This window comes from Mchenga conophoros, linkage group LG14 (assembly GCF_057382185.1).
Source record: "Mchenga conophoros isolate Kocher_MC1m ecotype Shallow Benthic linkage group LG14, M_conophoros_male_GT1.1, whole genome shotgun sequence".
NCBI classification, from domain to species: domain Eukaryota; kingdom Metazoa; phylum Chordata; class Actinopteri; order Cichliformes; family Cichlidae; genus Mchenga; species Mchenga conophoros.
This window is the reverse complement of record NC_140539.1, coordinates 28,312,958-28,335,460: the sequence shown is the minus strand read 5'-3', so window position 1 is coordinate 28,335,460 and position 22,503 is coordinate 28,312,958. Positions and strand designations below refer to the sequence as shown.

The 22,503-nt window shown below is 40.4% G+C and overlaps 1 protein-coding gene and 1 long non-coding RNA gene across 4 annotated transcripts in view; one reads left to right on the top strand and one right to left on the bottom strand.

Annotated features, from left to right (window-relative positions):
* Positions 1-318: 318 nt before the first annotated feature.
* On the bottom strand, positions 319-3,779 carry LOC146559977 (uncharacterized). 2 transcript variants are annotated; one of them, XR_014888193.1, is made up of 4 exons: positions 3,381-3,779; positions 2,880-3,030; positions 2,335-2,427; positions 319-2,036 (listed from the first exon to the last, which is right to left on the bottom strand). It is a non-coding gene; the product is annotated as an uncharacterized LOC146559977 (long non-coding RNA). The 2 variants fall into 2 exon arrangements; XR_014888192.1 differs by having other exon boundaries at positions 2,880-3,779.
* Positions 3,780-20,949: 17,170 nt separating this feature from the next.
* lrfn1 (leucine rich repeat and fibronectin type III domain containing 1) overlaps positions 20,950-22,503 on the top strand; it is a 134,845-nt gene continuing 133,291 nt past the window's right edge. Inside the window, exons 1-2 of one of the 2 annotated variants that reach the window (XM_085243746.1) lie at positions 20,950-21,380; positions 21,544-22,117. The gene's annotated coding sequence lies outside the window, so the exon portion shown is untranslated. Of the gene's footprint in view, positions 22,118-22,503 lie in introns of both variants that reach the window. The other variant, XM_085243747.1, reaches the window with a different exon arrangement.

Below are 22,503 nucleotides of genomic sequence, written 5' to 3'. Positions count from 1 at the left end.
GGGAAGAGAGAGTGAATGACATAAGTGTCCTGAAGTGACCTCAAACTCAGAGCTTTACAGTAAAGACTTGAGCTTTCAGTACAAGGGGCACATGCTCTATCAAGTGAACTGCATACACTCAAGAAAAATGAAACGTTGACTTTAATTAAAATTATTTTGTCAACAGGTTCCACGAAATTGAATTATGTTAGTTTAAAGCAAATCTTTAGTTCATCTAATTTAAAAAAACTACTTAAGATTAACAAGACATATTTAAGACTAACTAAATCAAGTTATGTTGTATGAACATAGATGATATATTTTCAGGTTGGATAGTTTAGATTAGTTACTTCAACACATTTCTTATTTGTGGCAGTAAAATGTTAAATTTAAGTTAGATTAATTCAAATATTATATTTTCAGCCACCTTGTGCTTTATTAATTAGTTTTACATAAATCTATTTTGTCAACAGGTTCCACACAAATGAATTAAGTACATCCAACTTATTTTTTAAAATTTATTTTATTGCCAACACATTCAGTGAGCATTTGTGTAAACCCAGTCCAAAATAAAACACAACAGCTCATTAGGGTTAGTAATTAACAGTATGTAGACAGATGCAACATCAAGACTTTAAATTAAATGTCTGTATCTACCAGAAATAGAAGAGAAAAAAAACACATTGAAGATCACATAACACATTGATAAGATGACACTTGAGTTATGCACATGTGATGCTAGTAAGGTCTGTGAGTGTTTTTTTTCTTTTAGTGTCTAAAATGGATAGCAAAGTTGCTATTTGCAATGATTGCTTAGGGTCAGTCCAGTAACACAATGCCAATGAAGTGCTTTCCTTTAACAATGCAAAGTGAAGTGTCCACCTCAACAGCCACAATTTTTAAAAAAAAATGTAACAACAACAACAACAACAACAACAACAACAACAACAACAATAATAATAATAATAATAATAATAATAATAATAAATAGTCCACTGATATTAGCAATCAAAGAAAATTACATCACCATCCCAAATAAAACTTTAACAAAACATGCCAACATTATGGTCTAACAATAAAACAGCTTGTCAGCGTTCAGTTTTTTTGCAACAGCACAGCAGTAACCATTTAACACTCGCCACTGTCAACATTTATTTTACCAGTGTTTGGGCAAAAAACTTCAGATGTAAACATTTTAACATGGAAACAATTGTTCGTCTTTAAAAGTCCACAAAATATACATTCATCCTGCATTCCCAACTTGGATGATCTGATATCCTCGTGTTGGTGTTGTTCCCAGACCATCATGAAAATGTTGTTCCAGGTTCAACATTGCAAGTGACCAATCACATTGTTGTGACGTTATTCTATTCCAAGCCATTCGTGCATTTATGAAATTCCAATGTTGCAAGGACAATATCAATTCTGCTTACTGTTTATTAAAGGGTTACGGTTAGGGTTAGGGTCAGTTGATCGGCGGACAGAGGCGGTTTCACGCAGCTTAAGTACAGTTTTTTGTTTTACGCCGGTTTTTCCCGAAGTCGCAAAAGTATGACGTCACAACATTCTGATTGGTCACTTGCAATGTTGATCCTGGAACAACATTTAGTATGATGATCTGGGAACAACACCAACACGAGGATATCAGATCAACCTCCTAACTTACCCTTATTTTTAGTATGTATTGCAATTACCTTTACAATGCACACAATGTAACACAAACTGAATATGAATATATTTCCACCTCATAACAATATGCCTTGAACGCTAATATACACACCACCCTTCAACATTTCTGGTGCAGTATCATCTCTCAATTAAATCCTTTAAATCTCAATGCTTTTGATTGTCTCTTAGCTTTCAGTCTTGAGGTTAACTGAGATTCAGTGCATATATCCCACCCATTAAGAGTGCACATGCAGAGGCCAGGTCTTCCAGGTCATGCAGGACACACTAGATGGTTATACCCACATCGGCTGGAGGAGTGCTGGCATCAGCTCTTTCGATGGTAAAGATAGCAAGGGTAATTTGTTCCAGCTCCCTCTGAACAGCTGTAGCTTAGACACAAAAACATAGAAAAATGGCATCCAGTTTTAAAAAAAGAAAGAAAAAGGGCCAAAGCTACCCTTTAATGACGTAAACACAATATTAGGAACATGCACCCCAGTGCGCCACTATTTCAGACTACAGATTCAACGATAAATATAAATAGTTTGGGTATACAAGAAGATTTCCCAAAACATTTAAACAGGTTCCATGCAAATTACAACAACAACAACATTACAACATGCAACAACATTAGTTATTCAAAATTTGGTTTAATACAGATAAAAAAACTAAACTAAAATTACCAACCAATTATTCTTTGAAGAGGATGCTTGGGTCTTCATTCAGGTAAAAAGGTAGTGCCCTGAGGACACACTCCCTCCCCTTTTCAATGGTTTCCTTCTGTAGAGAGTGGCAGAGATACAGGAAGAGAAAACAGATATACTTTAGGATGACAGAAACTCACATTATACGCAAAATGAATGACATATCCACTGCACAGATAGACATGTACACAAGACCAACTAATCATCACATGGACATGAATAGTTAACCTGTTGGGCAGGGTTTCCACCACATTATATATGTCCATAATGGAGGTAAAGACAAACTAATACATCATCTTTTTTGCATTCAAAACATAACATAAAAACATTCACTTCTGGTTTAACCTAAATCAAGGGATCAGATTTTACATATGTTTAGGTAATTTAAATTTTCCAACGTTTTGAGTACCAAACTTTGTCTTGCTTAATATAAATGTAAGTGCACTGTGCAGCTACCATACACTAGCTGTTTAAATTTGAAAATGATCTTATTAGCCATAATATTTTGCTACCAACAGAATAACGCACCTGTGTGGCTGGGGCCAAAGTTTGTCTAATTTTCTTCCCTGCAACGCCTCCTTTTTTCTTGAAGACTTTTATGAGCTGGTCAGTGTATTGGTCAAGTTGTGTAAAAAGCCTTGGAACATGCAGTAGTAATCCTCACATATTCTGCTTCCACCTGAAAATATGTCAACAAACACAACATACTGTACTGTAAATATACATACTATATGTACACATATACAAACTAAAACTAATGTAGTAAGACCTCATTAAAGCTATAATTTTAACACAAACATTTACACAAAATGCTAATGGAGCCATTACAGCTTTTATTGTTATTTATCAAGTTCCAAAAAATATTGATCACAGCTGATCTGAAAAGAATTTCATGCCTCAGGCCCTTGAACTGCAACCTTTACCATGGTTCAGATGTGGAGAAGAAATAACAGGGGCATGGGATGGGTCACAAAAGAAAACTTAACTTATAAAACAGTTTTGTTTTTAAAAGTATAACAGTTCACATACCACATACAAGCTCAGCAATACCACATACACCACATCAGTATAGGAGGGAGCAGGTAAAGGCAGGATCTGAGATTTATAAAGAAAAAAAAAATTAATTCCTTAATTTCAAGAAGCAAATTATTGTTTGAATTACAACTAAATAAAATACTACTCAGAAGAAAAGCAAGAGATTGACACTGCCATGTGCTAACTTTCTATAGAAGCAATTATCACCAGGTCTGTCGACCTCCATTGTCTGTCCACTCATATGTCTTGAATAATTTTATTAAAAAAATTAAGTGTGTACTTTCACAAACTGTAATTTATAACTACATTGATATGTATAACTCCGCTAGGAAACATGCTGTATTTACAGACCATTTTTACATAATACAGATTACTGATAGAGCAGAACAATGGTGTCACAGTCACAAGCTACTGTTTCTCAAAGAAACAGTAGCTTGGCGCCAAAACAGCCTTTTTCAGTTAAATTTGAAGTCTTGTGCATGAGCAGGCACAAGCCGTGAAACCTTCTTGTTCTGCGCGGTTTCATTACAACTGTTTTTGCATTACTGCCACCTTGTGGATATACAAGGTATATCGATCCTAATTGACTTAACTTAAATGTTATGCGATCAAGTAACACATTAGTATTATGTACGTTGAATAATAGACACAATTACGTAGACTTGATTAGAAAAACATATGTTAACTTAACAAAAACATATATTTTAAGTAAAATGAAAATAAATAATTAATATACACTGAACAATCCACCTCATTCATTTTTTTGAGTGTAGGTGTCCCGTTGAGGGTTTTGGTGTCTCCTTATTAGACTGCTGTTCTAGATAATGTATATCCTCCATAACTAAAAATAATTTTTGTGTTAGCTCAAAAACAAAACAAACAAAACGCTCAGTAATAAAATCAAATAAAACATCTCAATATAGTAAAACCGCTAAAACACAGTCAATAACAAAATAAAAAAGCTCCAAGTTGAGCAAATAGAGCAGAGTTTGTTTGATGCAGAAGTCTATAAAGCCAAGAGTTCTCTGTCAGATAGAGGTGCGAAGTTGTAAAGCATAACTGCTGTAGGCAGGAGAGATTTCTTGTAGCAGTCCTTGTGACAGCAACACTGGATCAGTCTGTCAGACAAAGTGTTTTGCTTCCTGTCTAGGAGGGAGTGGAGAGGGTGTTTAGAATTATCCATAATGGACAACAGTATGTTCGGTATCCTCCCCTGTACCGCAGCTTCAAAGGTGTATGCTTTGCAGCCAATTACAGAGCCAGCCCTCTCGATTACTTTATTCCATCTGTGATGCTGCTCCCCCAGCAGACTCCCACAACAGACTAGTAAAATATTTTCAACATCCTACTGCACAAGTATCCCAGCTTCCTCGGGGAAAAAAGCCTGCTCATCTCCTTCTGACATCCTCAGTATTGGTCTTCCAGTTCACTATGTTTTTTCAGTGTGGGTGCCCAGGTACTTGCACTTCTGCTTGATGCTCAGAATACAAAAGAGTGGTGTAGCAATCTTATTCCTTCCTTGTGAAATCACCACCATCTCCCTGGCCTTTGTCACATTCAGCAACAGATTCACTGATCTGTTGATCCGTTTTCTTCCTCCAGTCCATCACTTATACATCCAGTGAATGCATAGTCATCAGACAACTTTATTGGATTCCAGCTTTACTGGAAGTCTGAGGTATTCAGGAGATGGTGGACGTTTCTGCTCTAATTACTTGTTTCTTTCTCAGTGGCCAGAGTAAGTTCTTTCATCCAAAAGGAAGTGTCTCTTTCACCTAAGGTCCAAGTAGGGTTATCAGTGGACTTTAGTTCTTCAGATCAATTCGGTTTTACTTATATGGTACTAAATCACAACAGTCACCTCGAAGTGCTTTATAAAGACACTTGTAAAGACACTACAATATTAGACAGAAAACCCAACTATCAGACGACCCCTATAAGCAAGCACTTGGCAACAGTGGGAAGGAAAAAGTCCATTTTAGAAAAAGAAACCTCCAGCAAAACTAGCCACAGGCAGGCAGGGGCAGGCATCTGGCGCGGTGAGGGGAAACAGAAAACAGATAACACAAAAAGTACAGTTTAATAATGATTAATGATTAGATGCAGAGTGGTGTATGAACACGTAGTGAGAAAAAAGAGGTACGTAAGAAGAAAAGGTCGACGCATTATAGGAAGCTCCAAGCAGCCTAGTCTATTGCAACTTAACTAGGAGAGGGTTCAGTGCTGGGGGATTCCCATGATGCACTGAGTATTTCCTTTTCCGTCACCTTTCTCACTCAGCATGTGTTATAGACCTCTCTGCTGAATCGCACGTGTAATTAGTCTCCGTCTCTCTTCCACAGCATGTCTTCCTTCTCTCACCCCAACCAGTCGCAGCAGATGGCTGCGCCTCCCTGAGTCAGGTTCTGCAGGAGGTTTATTCCTGTTAAAAGGGAGTTTTTCCTTCCCACTGTCGCCAAAGTGCTTGCTCATACAGGGTCATATGATTGTTGTTGTTTTTTTTCTGTGTGTATTAATGTAGGGTCTACCTTACAATATAAAGCAGCTTGAGGTGACTGTTGTTGTGATTTGGGGCTATACAAATAAAATGGAATTGAACTGAATTAAATCCCATTCTGGATTTAACATGAAGCCAACAAATAGAAGCTAATATGGGAGAAATGTAGTATCCCACTTTTCTAAAGTCTTGCTGTCACCAGTGGCCGTGAAGAAAGTGGGAAAGCCTGTCATTATGGGTCAGGTTAAATTGTGACCTGTATTACCGCCTACACTACATGTAACACAGAAAACTGTGAGTCACCACTTTGTCACAAGATATGCGGATGTTGATGGAATACGATTGAAACCACCAAGAAGGAAGGGAAAATACTGTGAAACTACTGTGTGAAGCTGAGGGAAAGTGGCAACGAACATGTGATATATAAGGAAACGTGACTCAAAAGAGAGCTGCATCAAAGATCACAGCAGCTGAAATAACAGTTAATATTAGTTTTAACAGTTATGGGAATAAGAAGAATATTGCTTGGGACCATAACAATAAACTTTGGTTTCTCTTGATGCCCTTTGTATTTATGTAGCGAGGGAGTTGGAGAAAGGTTTCTTGAAAATAAAAAGACTTGTCTTTTACCTGCTAAATGCCAAACTTGTAACCTCTACAGCTTATTTTTAAGTTGGATATACAATGTCTCTGCAGGAGTAACATATCCCCAACTGTCCCACACAACAACCTACTCTTTGCTGCACATTTTGAATGTGATTACTTTAGGTTCAAAGTGGGGGCAGCTTCTCAATAGCCAAATTGGCCTGGCTTCTTGGGAAGATGAACCATGCAGGACATCTTCCACGGCAGCATTATCTAATTCAAGCTTAAGTTCTAAAGGTGACTCCAGGTAGCAGACAGCTGGCTGGCACCAGTCCCCCAAACCCCAGGGGCTGATACTGCCAAAGTCTAAAGCCTCGCCTTAGTGGAGTCTCTCCAACATCTCCTAACCTGGATGGTCAGGTGGGGAAGAATGCTTTTCAAAGGGTCAGGTCCTCACGGTTTGCCACAGGGGACTGAGGGGAGAAGGGCAAAATCATTACAGTGGAGGTGGAGGAGTCCTGGGCACTAATGGAATCTTGCATAGTCCCAGATTTACCCCCAGTAGAGACAAGAAACTGTGTATTTACAACTCTATTGCTCTATTGAGGCTATAGAAAACATGTGAGGAGAAATGAGTAAAGAGCCTAAAGGCAAATATTGTAGCTTATCTGTCAGTAGGGGAAAAACATACTAGAGCCAAGTCAAATGAGCTCAGTAATAAAATCCTACAGTATAAATTCTAGGCTGCCAGAGAGGTGAGCAGTGCATTTAGATGCAAAATCTTGGTTGCAAAATCTTCATAGTAGTGGGCATTTTGTGTCCTTGAAAGTACACAAAGAATCAAAAATACTGACTCTGTTTTCTGTGCATTGTTGAAGGCACTTCGAATTCAACACAAAAGTAAGTGAATTTTAGCTCTTAATATTCTGCAGTACTGAATCTCGTCCATCCAGTGTAAGGAAGCAGGTAACCTGAGACTTAATCACTGGAGGCTCTGCAGTGATTTGTTGAAAAAACATCAAAGAGAAAGTGATGTGAAGGTGAGTCAGATAGTTCAGCCTTTACAAGGTGTTACAAAAAAGTTGTTGATGGCATAGTTACATCGGGGGGGTTTCTAACAAAGAAGCTACTTGCTGTCTTGCAATTGCTGACAGGCCCACAGAGACAAAGTAAGCAAGTGGTGAAAGTGATGGAGGTTTTTTTGTGTCCGGTGGGTCTTCACTGTAAACAACAACACCTTCTTGACATGTCACAATGCACTACTGTCTTGTTTCCTAGCATCAACACATGTCAACTCTTAGAAAAAGAGAGAAAATATTTGCTCTCCAGACCCTATCTTACTATTTAGTTGGACAGCCTGTTAGTGTGGTGTGATGGGAGTCAAATATCACAGCCCTCGTTTTGCTTGCACTGAATGATAGAATGCAGTGTGAGTGTAGGTAGCATATGCCAAAACATGACGACAGTCGCCTCAAAGGGCTTTATATTGTAAGTTAAAGACCCTAAAAGAATATAATGAAAACCCCAACAATTAGATGACCCTATGTGAGCAAGCACTTGATAACAGTGTAAAGGAAAAAACACCCTTTTAACAGGAAGAAACCTCAGGTAGCCGGGGCTGAGGGGAGGAAGATAGGATAAAAGACACACTGTGGAAGAGAGCCAGATATTACTAATAACTAATGATTAAATGCAAAGTGGTGTGCAAACACAAAGACAGTGAAAAACTGTGAATGAAGAAGAAAAGCATCATGAGAAGCTTCCAGCAGTCTAGGCCTATTGCAGCATAACTAAGGGAGGATTCAGAGTAACCTGATCCAAGCTTAACTATATGCTTTATCAAAAGTTTTAATCCTTATCTCAAAGGTAGAGAGGGTGTCTGTCTCCTGAATCCTAACTAATCCTAACTTAATCAAATATCCAGCTTGAAAAAAATAATTATCTGCTTTTATAACCAGAGCGTAAAAGCACAAGGAACCCAAGTGGCTTCCGTAGATGACACATTGCTCATCAATAAACTGCTCAATATAATACAGTGTTGCACCATTGAACACAAGTAATGCATAAATCACAGCCTTACCTGGGGGTTGACTCGCCCTCCGCCCCGGAGCGTTCCCCTGTGATTCAGGCAGCTTTGACATTCACCTGCCTGTCTTCATGGGAAAAGAAACAGACCAGTAGCTTTAACCTTTTCTCAACCACTGATTTAGCCTGCCTGTCTGTACCGATAACGCACTCTATCAGAGCTGGCCTGAGAAGAGGAGATGAGTGTTGCTCTGAGGCGCCGTTATGCTCAGGTAGGGCCTTTAGTCACTGCCACCCATCTTCCGTGTGTTAGCCAGCATCCTCTTTTTATCTTAACCTTGGTAGCCTCTATTCCATACGCCCACTGAACCCCAACACTTGTCTATTCTACAGCACAAAACCACAGTGTGGAGCCTTGAAACTCACTTACATGAAATCACACAATGGCAACCTCCAGAGCCATCTAGTCAGATGTCCTTTCACAAAACTCAATTCATTTCAGCTGCGGGGAGATTTCAATGTGATTAGATGCTGGTATTTTGATGAGATTACTTCTTGATTTAGAGAAGAAATGCTTGAATGCTTCAGACATACACTAGACTTTACATTGATGGCAACTATAACTCTAGCAACAATGACACAATGCTTATGACTAATTTCTTGGTAAGTCCTGTCTGCGGTTCAGCACAGTAATAGGTGCTTTATATTACAGACCTTGATGTACTCTGCAACTTGTCAGCAGCGCTTACAGCACCTTACAGACTTTGTGATTATATCTTTTAAAACCTAATTAAGATGTCAGACATTATTAAAATTCTCAGACAATGTGCACATTTCCAAAATGGCACCGAATGTCACTTGGATAAAGAAAACACATTAAGTGAACTTGTGATGGCTTTGCAGGTTTCGTCAGGCTGAGTGTCAGAATACGACTTTTAAGGATTTTCAATTACCAGTTCAAACTTGAGTGACATTAAATCTTTATCCCACTCCACATTTTCATGTAAAACATCCAACATAAATATTCATTCAATCCATGTGGCATCTGTGATTCCCTTTGAGTTTGCTAGTTTGCAAATTAAGTGTATGAGCACATATTTGTGGAATATTGTGTCTATGCAGAGCTTTCTGTCAAAGTTCCTGATGACTGGGACTTTTACATAATAGTCATAACCTAAGGTTATTTGTGGCTCTGAGTTGTGTATTCAGCACAAAAGGGTGTTCACCTGGAGTTTTTTCCACATTATTTCCCACTGACAGATGCTCACCGAATCTGTGCTGAGTGATTATGTTTGTCAGGATGACGGTCTGTTTGCTGAGCACCGGAGAGTGAGATTGGGAAGTGAGAATAGCCACCTAAGATAGACAGCTGCAGCGCTGTGTTGATTGCCTCTTCCTCTTGTGTGATTTAAAATGGACTTTTTTTCAGGTTAAAAGAGTCTCTGCCTACCAGGCTCTAGCCTGAGCCCTTCATCTCCATGCCAAAGCACTATGACCGCACTCTCTCATCCTCTGACTGAAGGGTCACGATGGGGCAGAAAAGCAGTATTTTTTTTCACTGTGGTTCAGATGAAGAAAACAACACAGTGATTGTGTATGTGTGCGCAATCAGACTGTGTTGCCCTTGCTGTTGAAGTAATAAATTGTCTCCCTTGTAATCAGCCTCTCTTTGCCTGCTGTTCTCATCAAAATTCTTTGAATGTTCTGTTGCCATGGCACCTTGAAAAATCTGCTGCTAAGATTTTTTTTTGTCTTCCTGAGATAGCAATTCTCATTTTTCTCGCTGCTTACCTCACAGACAAAATCACTTTGGATCAATTTGAGACAAAATTAGTACATAATGTAAAAATAGATTGTTTTGAAAAAAAAAGAAGAAATAACATACACTGAGAGTATAAAGGAAGAAATGTTTTGCTGTGTACCCGTCTGGATTTTTGTTGAATTAATTCTGTCTGAATGCATATACAAACACTAAGAAATATGGGTTTTCAAATTGCTCTCGGCAGGGCTGGGGAAACTCCATCAGGGGTAACAGTTAAAAATTATGGTCACCTTACCCACAGCATCTACACACATCTTATGGTAAAGTATCTATATAAGGTACAAATATTATAGGTTTTAGCTCCCCCAGGGCTGAAAAATAAAGCCAGCCTGAAAATGGGAAATCTGTGGTTCCTTGAATGGCCACTTGAGGCTGTCTCCAAGAGCAAGTCAGTGCCCTTGACGCTTTTTTTCTGTATACATTTATATGGCATATATATATTTATATGGCAGGCTTAATATGGCATATTAAAACTAAGACTGGGCTAAACACTTCCTTTCAGTTTCAATTCATTGCTTTGCCTGAGATTACCACATTGTGAGGGCAGTAGCTCCCCACCTGTTGTTCAGACCTATTTGTGAAGGTCAGGCATCCAAAAGAAAGTAAGCTTAAAAGGTTTTTTGAACAGTGAATCACACAAAGGTACTCAAAGAGTCAAGGTTTGGCAGTATGGTGTAACCCTGTTCATATTACAATCATAGAGCGGGTTTGTTGCCCGGACATTGAACTGTCTGCTGTTGGACTCAGGCTGTATTATTTGCCCAGGGAATTTACCAATGTAATCTTGGTGGCTGTTTAAGTTCCTACCTCTGCTAACGCCACAGCTGCATATGACATTATCCACTCTGCCACAGACCAGTTACAGACTCAGAGTGCCTTCATTGCTCTCTCGAGTGACTTCAACCATGTCACCTTGGAAACTATACCGCCAACTTTCACACAGTATGTGGTCTGTCCCACAAGGGGAAAGAGAATTTTAGAGTTAGTCTATGCTAATGTCAAGGACCCATACAGTTGAAGAGGGAGTCTGTGACCATTAGATGTATTAGGAGGTGGTCGGAGGAGGCCTTAGCAGAACTATAGGGATGACAGACTGAGAGACACTCTGTGACCCTCACAGCAAGGCCATCAATGGGCTTACTGAGTGACTCCAGTGTCCCAGCTCGGACTCTCCATTGTTACCCAAATAACAAGCCGTGGGTGACTAAGTCTACTTCCACACTAATGTGTTTTTGTTTGAAAACGCATCGTTTTCTCTCCCATTTTTCACCTCCCGTCCACACTGAGACGGCGTTTTCCCCAAGGAAAAACGTCGTTTTCAAATCTATCCGGGCTAGTGTGGACGTAGCCTAAGAACATCATAGCACTCCTCAATGACAAGAAGAGGGCTTCAGAGCAGAAGAAGGCCTCCTCTTCCGGAAGTGAGAATGGTTCTGGCGTTATTGAAGGGCAAGATCTGATAGTCTAAGGACAATTACAGGAGAAAGCTAGAGTAGAAACTCCAGCAGAACAGCATGAAAGAGGTGTGGAGTGGTATCAAGACAATCTCTGGATTCAGGCCATCCAGCAGCAGAGGACCTGGGGGTGGTGAGGACAGAGCTAATGGATTAAATGTGTTTTTCAACAGATTTGACACTGCAGTGAATGCTCACTCCTCTACTGACTTACCTGTAGTCAGCCTGCAATCCACATCCACACCACTCTGCCTCCCTCTCCACATTGCACCATTGCCTAATGTGTGGGACACTGGAGACACTCAGTAAGCCCAATAATGGCCTTACCGTGAGGTTCACAGAGTCCTGACACCCTCCCTCACCTATCCCTTTCACTCATGACTCGCTTACGTCATTGTCATGAGACACTCTCGCAAAAAAAAAATCACAGTTTTAGTAACGCATTAACGCAGCGTGCTTACGGGAAAGTAACAGCAATCTAATTACCTTTTTTGCAATAGTAAGCCCTTACTTTACTCGTTACTCGAAAAAAGTAATCAGATTATAGTAACGCATTACTGCCCATCTCTGCTCATGACCAGGTTCAAAGACAAAATAGAATCCTCCACTCAGGCAAGTCTGCTGGCCCAGACAGGGTGAGTCCCCATGTCCTGAAGACCTGTTCCCCAACAGCTTTGTGGATTCTTTAATAAACTGTTCATGTTGAGTCTGAGTCTGGAGAGGGTCCCAGTGCTATGGAAGACATCATATCTCAGTGGCCTCCAGGATTACAGGCCTGTGGCACTGACTTCCCACGTCATGAAGACCCTGGAAAGACTCATCCTTGACCATCTCAGACCTATTGTTAGGCCACATCAGGATCCCCTTCAGCTTGATTACCAATCCCACCTCAGAGCTGAGGATGCCATCATCTACCTGCTCAATTGTGTCTATGCCCATCTGGACCAGCCGGCGAGAAGTTTGAGGGTCATGTTTATTGTATTATTTAATTTAGTTCAGTCTGTTACTGTTATTGTCTTGGAGCAACTTTGACCACATAATTTCCTTAGGGATTAATAAAGTATTCTGATTCTGATAAAGAGTGCAATGCAAACTAGAAAAGGGGATCATTTGCCTTCAGAGTAAAAGCTTTCCCATTCAATCACAACAAGGTTGTTGGTGCAGCATTCTCTTTGCAACCGATTTCACCCAGCAACAACCAGTAGCCTCCAGCAGCCTTCTGCCACCTCTAGCAACCACTGCGGGCAATGAATAGTCTCTAGTCCTGTCTGACTGGGGCCTTGGGTGGTAATGTAGGACACTACCCTTTTACCAAATATAGTAATTTTTACATTCAAAAAATCTAGATGGCAACAGCCATAATGCTGCATTCAGAAGTTTCAAAATGAAACTAATCTTTCTTATATACACAGCCAGTTGGTCCTGAACAACTAGATTATTTATCAAAAATCCAGTGTTTTATAGTTTTGACTTTCTGGCCTGATTTGTTTTGAGTAGATATGTTTCAAAATAAGCACTTAAAACAGAATTACCCAGTAGCTTTATTTCGCAGTGTTTCTTGTTAATGTGAAACCCACAGAGAACTGTCACCCCACTTTGAAGTTTCCCTCTGCTCATTGTTTTGGTTTTGCTGCCCATAACTTTAATGTTGTGGTTTGCTGTCATCTTTCTCATCAGCTTTGTTTCCAGATACAGCAGGAGGCATCATGTTTTCGAGCAAAAAAAAGAAAGCTTTGAAAACCCCATTATAAAACATCTGCTCCGAAACAAATGGAAGATCTAGTAACAACCCTGTGAATAGCAGCACAACAGTTTGCAACTTCAGAGTGAAATATATTTATTATATTCTCCAAGAATGGGTTAATGGTCATGATAAATGCTAATTTGACACCTGGATGTGTCAATAAGCATCTGCTTATGAACATCATGACAACCAATAATATACCTGTGTTGTGATTTCAGCTGTTTCTGCCTTTCCCGAAAGACTGATTATTATATGGCTGGTGCTTTAAATTGAAACACTTTTTTGCACTTATTATCCAAAGGGATAGAGGGTCACAGGTCATTGATGCACATGTTGATCTCAATGGTACAGATTGATACTAAGTATTCAGATTGTTGTTACTGAAAGTGTGGGTTTTGTTTGTCTGTGTATAACTTTACTTTTACAAGTTTTGTTTGCTCTAAACAATCAGTATGAACTTATGTTTATCTTTATGTTCAAAAAACCCCTAAACAATCCCACTCGTCCCAATCTTGCAGCCCCTCCTACGCTAAAGATCAAAAGAAGAAGAAGAAGAAGAAGACATTGCAGCTGCTGCTGAATAACAAAAGACAAGGCTTTAATGTCTAAACTGCTCATATTCAGCTTTCAGTTATGTTGTAATTTGACACTGTTATAACCAATAATGATAATTTTTTTCAAAGGACTCTGAAGCACGACCCACAGTGCTTAGTTTTTAAAATGTTTATTTTACAGGAATTCAGATCAGCAGGGGCAGAGCCTGGAGTTAGGAGAATCTCAGGCGAGTGTCTGTTCACTGAACAGAAGCAGACTTCTGCCAGAGAGGAGAAAGATTGGTTTTGGCCAGAGTTGAAACCAATATTGCTCTGTGAGTTCATATTTGAGTCTTTTCAGAACAGATGGAGGAGAGAGGAAGAAATATCAGGGAGCAATTTGTGTAGGAAGTAAAGAGAGCGGCAGAGGGTGGGGAGGCAGGTGAGTTTCAGGTAAGTGAAAATAATTCTTCTTTCCACAGGAACAGAGTATGTCAGGAATTCAGTGGAGTATTTCTTCTGGGAGAGAGCTTCAGCTGACTCAGAGAAGAACTGAGAGACAAAGAGAGAAATGTGGCAACAACAAAATAAAGGTTTCACTAGAGATTGAGCAAATGCCAGAGAGCCTGATTACAATTACTAATAATATGAAAATCTGTCAAGGAGTAAAAAACAGAACAGGGTCGAGCCCAGGCATCACTGGTCCAAACTCCATGAAGAAGAAACTGAACAATACCCTAGTCGGGGATGAAGGAGCAAGCCACCCATGCCCTCCCTCTCATTGACACACCTGAACTAAGCAAGTGGAGGTTATCGGGCCAATTCCATAGAGATCAGTGTATCTAGGAGCCAATTTCTTGGAAACTTATTTCAAAGGAATGTCTATAGAAGATAACCAGACTTTCTGACCTGGAGAATAGCATCAGGCTGGAGTCCTCTGGTCTGTTAGGCAGTGATTGTGTCCTGCAGGGCAGCCTTGGTCTGTTTCCATATTCTGTAGCAGCGCTTTAGGCCATGTTGCTCAGAGGGCTCAACCATTTCTGCTTCAAGGGAAGGGAACAGAGGAGACCCGTGGCCCAGGTAGGCTTTAAGCGATGAAAGTCTGGTGGCAGAGGAGGTCACTGAACTCCAAAAGTAGGATTTAAGGCAATAATACAGTTTGAGAAAGGAATCTGGAGTCTAAAATTCCTTTATGATTATGTTCCTCTATCAGAAACTAGATCTTCTGCAATACCATACAACAAACATGCTGAACCAGGAGGTTGGCATTTCTGAAGCGACAAAAGAAGCTGACTTAGAGAGTATGTTGATGATTGTGAGAATGACTGTCTTTTCCCTCAGAAGCAATATTTTTTCTATTAGGTACAGGTAAAGGTTGAAGAAACCATGGCAGGGACTGGACTCTACTGTTATTTCTGGCACAGATGGAGCATCCAGCCATATGTTCTGTAACATCATTATCTAATATGGGTTATCAAAAGAAACATCTTGGAAAAGAGATTGTCTGACTTACCCCGGGGTGGCAGGTAAACTTGGTGGTGTGGGCCCAATGGATTACCTGTGTTTTTAGAGGAAGGTCATGCGGTTGGTTAGGGAGGCCATTGTTAGGGTCTAGTTAATTTTGCAGTGCTTGACGAACAACATCCTTTTATTTCCAATACCAGGTTACCAACAACACAGAAAGATGTCTGTGAAGGTTCTCAGTCATCCAGGTCATTGTAGTCAAAGGAGCTTGCAAAGAAAAGCGTCTGGACTTCTTTAAGTTACTTGAAGACGTTTCACCTCTCATCCCAGAAGCTTCTTCAGTTCTAAGGTCAAATGGTGAAGAGTCCCAGATATAAACCTAGTGGGAGTTTCCCCCCACAGAGGAACAAAAGGACCCCTGATGATCTTCTAATCGCCTGAGCCACTTCACAAGCGCATGGCACAACACAGAAGAGCCACCTCCACAGGACAAGACTCAGCAGTCCATCTGCATCTTAAGGATAAAGGACACTCTTTCGAGGATGCCAATGTTCACATTTTGGACAGAGAGGACAGATGGCTTGAAAGAGGAGTGAAAGAAGCCATCTATGTCCACTGTAAGCGACCATCTTTGAACAGAGGCGGTGGTTTATGACACCAACTCTCTGCCATCTATAATCCAGTTTTGAGTTCCCTCCCTCCCTGAATTACTGAGTGTAGTAGCTCCATTAGGGAAGAGTGTGTCAAAAGTCATGTAGTAAGCCACTTTAAAGAGGCCAGGCATCCCATGTCTGCTTTATTTTTCGCCACTGAGAAGGTGTCTCTTGGTCTAGGAGGAAGTGATTTAAATTTCATCAGAAAAGAAAGAGGATGACCTCCTGGATCTTTCCTTTTTAAAAAGTCTTAACCTGAGATGAATAAGTGGGGGGACCTGATTTTTAAGCATATCCTCTAGCTGTTTTGATATGGTACTGTGTCAGATCCTTAATTACACTTGGTGATATGATTTTTAATGTTTTCGAATACTTGCATCTAAGTGGCTGTTCTACATGTCCCTGGGAATTAATTATATATAACACTGATGAAAGCCTTCACAAGTGAAACTCTTTCATCTTAAAGCTTTGTCTTCTGTTTCTGAAGAGCAGCAGGATTCTTTTAAGATTTTCAGCCATAAAGACCCACCCGAAGGACCGCTTCTGAGTGAACTGCACCTCACACTTATCCAGATGGCCTACGTCTATCTTTAAGATTTCTCACACACGAACACACTTAAGAGTCCTCAACATTTCTGCCAAAAGCAGCACTTGTTTAATTTAAAGTAGAGCAAGCCAAGGCTGACATGCAGTACAGTACGAAACATGAAAGCACGATTGTACTTGCTATGCAACCTGAATAATGTATAATGTTTATGTCATTTGTGACACAGATGCTATGGGAATGACTCGTTATTTACACGCTGATCAAACAGCAAATGCAGATGATGCCGGATGTTTGTGCTACATGTTCTATGTAACATACACTATACATAATTTTTTTACTGAAGCTGAAAAGAGGAGTATTTTAAAGCATCATTTCTTTCTTTTTGTGTGTGTGTGTGTGGGTCAGAGGATAAACATGCTTGAATAAAACAAAGGAGCACTGAGAGCTCCATATAGATGCAATTCTGAAAGAAAAATCTGAACCCTTGACCCCTACAGTAAAGGGATCTGTGAGGGAAGAGTCACTGCAGTAGAAGGTTGTTCTGGAGATCGCCTTTATGTCATAATGGATCATCTTGACGAGAGAACTCTTTTCTAGGATGACAGTTTCACCACCCACAGGGCACGAGGGCTCACTGAATGATTTGATTGGTGTGAAAATAATGTAAATCACATACTATGGCCTTCACAGCCACGATATCACAACCAGGTTGAACACCAATAGATTGTAGACGAATGTGTTGCAGCGCTCACCACTACCATCATTAAAGCACGGATTGTGAAAATATCTTGGCCAGACTATGTTGGCTTTGCCTTTAATTTGTCACCTGTTCGTGTCTATTATCTATGTAATTCTAGCAGGGTGACATCTGCTGAAACAGTCAGCCTCCTGCTGATGTCTGTTTTTTATTCCCTTTCTTTTTCCTTTTTTTATACCATGCTAACAAAGCACTGCTCTTGTTAGAGACCTTATAGTGGAAATCACATCTACAGTGTTTCCGCTTTTGATGATGTGATGGAGGGTTTAAAGCACATTAAGAGGAACTTTTTGCACTGTGAGCGAGGGCACTAATGTACAGGGTGATTCAGTGGTATAAACAAGACTGCTCTAATCTGCACTGGATGTACTGCTCTGTAATGATGTTGCTGTTCCAGAGGATAGAGTTTTATTGTCTCTGTCAATGCACCAACTTTATTCCCAATTTCAGATACACATACACACGCGACATTTCTCTGACGTGCTAAACTGATGGCGCATCACACTTTAGATTGTCTGGGCTCAGCTAGTGAGTGTGAGTGTTTTACTGTCCATATGGAAAGTGATCTGCACAATTTGTTCAAACAAAGGGCAACTGTGTTGTGTTGGAAATGACATTTTCAGATGTGCACGTACAGAGACCATGTATGGTTGAATCTAAATTAAAGAACCTCAGTAAAATATTCCAAGTCATTAAGCACGCTGTCTAAGGGTATTAGTGGCTGGGTGGTACATTCGGGATCTAAGTGAAGACCCCCCACTCATGTTTACCATTTTAGGGAATGTCAAGTTTCCGGATTAGAGTGGATGGCTCACACTGACCTAATCTGCTATTATGCTTTCACAGACTAGTGTGCGGTAATTTCATCACTTTGGCAAGAGAGGAACGTTAAGATGGACAATATCTCAATAACACACTAATCAATCACTTTTAGAGTGCATTACTGCAAGAGGGAGCTTTGCCCCATGGAGTGCAGCCTGATATAAATAGCAGATTGTCTTCCTTCGTGGCTCTTTTTCAGTTTCCATCAGTATTTGCTGCTTGTGTCTTATGTACTCACCCACCTCGTTCAGACAGAGCTGAGAGAAATCATATCATAAAACCAAAATGCTCCAGCGCATACTAAAACACAATGATATTCTGAAAGACTGGCATCTGTTCAGAGGGCACAAAATTAGTTTAAAGATGTGTGAGAATCTGAATTCATATTGTTTCCCACCTTTCAAATATAACTGTTTTATTGATATTAACTGAGTTACACTTATATGCAGCACTGTGACAAATGTTTTGGGGGGTTTTTTGTTTTTTTTTCCATATTTGTCAGATTCTAGATATTTCAGATCAACAAATATACTTTAGTGTTACCAACTCTACGCTTGAGCCGAATTCACGGTACCATTAGTTACAGTAAGTCCTGCAGCTCCTGAAGCATCAAAGCAGCCATTCCCGGACCATCACACTACCACCACCATGTCTGACTGTGTATATGATGTTTTGTTTTTTATGAAATGCTATTATGCTAGCTGTAACCAGAGTCAAACCTCCCAAGAAGTTCAGCTTCTGTCTCATCACTCTGTAGACTAGTTTCCCAAAAGTCTTGTGTAAGATGTTTTTAAGATTTTTGTTAGTAATTTTGGTAGGCCAGCCCCTCTTGAGAAGGTTCACTCCTGTTCTATGTTTTCTCCACTTGTGGATAATGCCCGTAGTACACTGGAGTTTTGCAACCCTTACCAGACTGGTAGAAGTCAATGATTCTAATTGATTGTTTCATAATGTGTTGCTTTTTGAGATATTTCAGCCTAATTCACTTTGGCAGACACTTTGTCTATTTAAGTGATTTCTTTGTTCCGCAGGTCTGAAAGAAATCAGGCCTATGAATGGCTAGAGAAACTGAACTCAGCTTTTCAACTGATGTGGTTAATTGCAGTTCATTCATGATTTGAAAAGGGAGAGCTGTTACTTTTTCACGTAGGGCCAGGTAGGTTTGGAAAGGTATTTTTTTCTCCTTAATACAGGAAATCATCGTTTAAAAACTGCACTTTATATTTACTCAGGTTATCTTAGTGTAATATTAAAATATCTGAAACATTTACATGAGAAATATAAAAAAAGAAAAAGAGAAAAAGAAATCGGGAAGGCAGCAAATACAACAACCCTGTAGGTATAGTGTCTTCCAAAGTGAGCTTGTGTTACATCTCACTCTTCCATATAAAACACCCTGGAGGTGTCCCACCCATTTTGAACTGCCCTTTAATTAAAACAGGCTGATGCTCTTGTTTTGAGTCAGATAATTGTGACACCTGTCATGTTGCAGTACCCAAACAAAGATGATAAAACGTGCAGCTGAAGCCAAGAAAAAGAATAAGTGTGGAGATTCACTGTTCTAATGCTCAAGACATTCCAGGTGTCTTTAGTACTCTGTGAGAATTAACCTTGTTATTTATTGTACTTTTCTTTCTCATACTTTTCTTTCTTGTCATTTCCACATTATTATAGTTGTACATTTGGGGCCTGTTATGTGAGATACTTTCATTGTATCTTAAATTTTCTTATGTGATGGGATAGTTTTATTTGGTTAATCAATTCAGCCTGCAGAAGACACTTAAATCTGCTTTAAAGGTGAATCTCCTCCTCTGAGGTCTTGAATGCCAGGTATTTAACAGCCAACATTTAATGTATAATGTGTCCAAGTCTGTGCAGCACATGTGATGCTCCTGCAGCTAAATCAATAGAATTTTACAGGAACTGCCAAGTCCATCTTACAGTAATTCCTTGTTTCATGATGTCATGCAGCCTCCATGCAAGCAGACAATGCTCTTGGGGGATGAACACGGACAAAAAAGAACACTGGAAAACATGATGGCTTTATGTCGAATGGGCTGTCTTTGGCTTTCTTTTGCAACTCTGAGAGGATTAACTATTGTTTTTTTACTGGTGGGAGGATGCTCATGTTATTTTTCTATAGGCTGGATATCCAATTTCTGCTGATCTGGGCTAAGAGGGGTGTTTGTCCCAACTGGAAAGCAAAGCAGTAGGTGCTGTCTGGGACATGTGTGTGGGCGGTCAGTGAATTCATGTTTTTACTTATTATCATGCCCGTTCAAGACTGAGAAGGATACAAATAAAAAAAATAAAGGTATAGAGGGTTAGAAGTATTCTTTAGAGCCCAAATGCAAGACACTGAACACCTCCTACTGCCTATAAGGAGAGCGAGTGTGATTTTTTTTTAAGTGCAGCAATGATCCAACACCTCCTCAATCCCCTCCCTCAGGGCTCTCTCCTCCGGTCCACTGTTGCAGTATCTTGTTGTGCTGGACCATGAGATACCAGCCCATCCCGGAGTATCACAAACAGCCCACAGCACCCCCTCTCTATTTCAAGCCACCTTCATGTTGAAACATTTGCTTCTCCTCACCACCACAGAAAAAGAAAAGCCTCCAGTGTTTCGTGTATTTGCTTTAAATGGAGCTCAAATGACATCACATTGCTGCAGTGCTGCACTGTCCATGAAAGGTGTCAGTCGTTTCCTCTGATATCAAGAATTTGTCCACTGGCCACTTGGCTCTGCTCTGCTCCAGACATCATGGCGTGACCAAATGTATTCTTTTATAGCGGGCTCGTGTTACGCAGGTGGACGCCTGCATGAAGAGTAGAGGCGCATTTTCAAAGGTTGCCTGTTCTCTGGGACACAGCAAGATTTCCTGCCACATCCCGCCCGAAGAAATCGACCGCATTGCTTTGTAGAAAGAGCGGATGGACCAAGTCGTGTATGAAAACTAATTGCTCGCATGGGTACGCATAGTGTTAGAGGAGAAAGAGAGAGAGCGAGAAAAAACAGTATCAGTGCATGGGTGGGATTCCTTCATTGCGCTTCAGATAGGGGAAGTTATGGCAACAAACGTCTACAGTGAAGGTAAATACATGTCAGGAAATTAGGCACGATAAGTGCGCTGTAGTGCTGTAATTAACAGAAACCCGGTGTTGGTGGAGACTTTTCCGACCTTTGCTGTTTTTGATTGACTTGAAGCCCGAATTTGACGCCAACCTTCAACCGTGTGGGGCTTCTTTTTTTTCAGGAGTGCAACCTATCGCTTCAAAAAGAGCCCCATGCTGCAGTTCTCCATCCCGACACCATCTGTACTGCAATTCATCACAGGCGTGAGATTTATTGGAAATTTAGTCCATCGTTCCTCCGCGTTACAAACCCGTATGCGGGGGACCTGCTACGACCACGTACTCACGCTTTAACCCATTTGAAGACGGCTCGGACGCAACACTCGGACCCCCCTGAGCTTCTGGATTCAGAGATTTCAACCTAATTATATTCTGCCTGCCTTCGAGCCCTAATCGGATCGTACTGGGATTTTAGGTGGGGTTTTATCCCGATGCAGGTAACTGGGAAGGACTGTCTCTTGTTGATGACACTTAAGCAGCAGATTGTCGCTCATTGGGTCCCTTGGATTTTTGCAGCACAAGCCTGACCAGCGTAACAAGAAGGGTTTTACACCTGAATTTGGAATAAATGAACTCTCGTCGCCATCCGAGTTTCGTTGTGAATTTATCCGCTGAGACAAGTGTGTGGACAGCGAAATCATGTGCATTGGGATCAAGCCTTTGGCTTCTGCTATATTAGTCCCAGTTCCACTTCTGGTAAGTCTCTCAGACTTGGTGAGAAATGTAAATTAGACTTTTGCAGCTGTGACACATACGTGGGTGCAATGTGATCTGGTGTCCAGATCTCTGATGTGCGGCATGGATTGTGCAAACTAAATATAGAATAATAGGCCTCCGGTATCTATCTATCTATCTATCTATCTATCTATCTATCTATCTATCTATCAAATCATTTATGTATCTTGATGCATAATGTGCAAGTCTTTCTAGGCTATTCACAGTAGTCTGCTGGATAATATGGTATAAACCTGTCTGGCAGAGATGTCTTCATGTTACTTGAGATATCCAGTTCTCACGTGGTTGTTAGTGCTGTTATATCTGATAGACTGAGTCCGATGGGCTCACAACAGCTCTGTCATAGG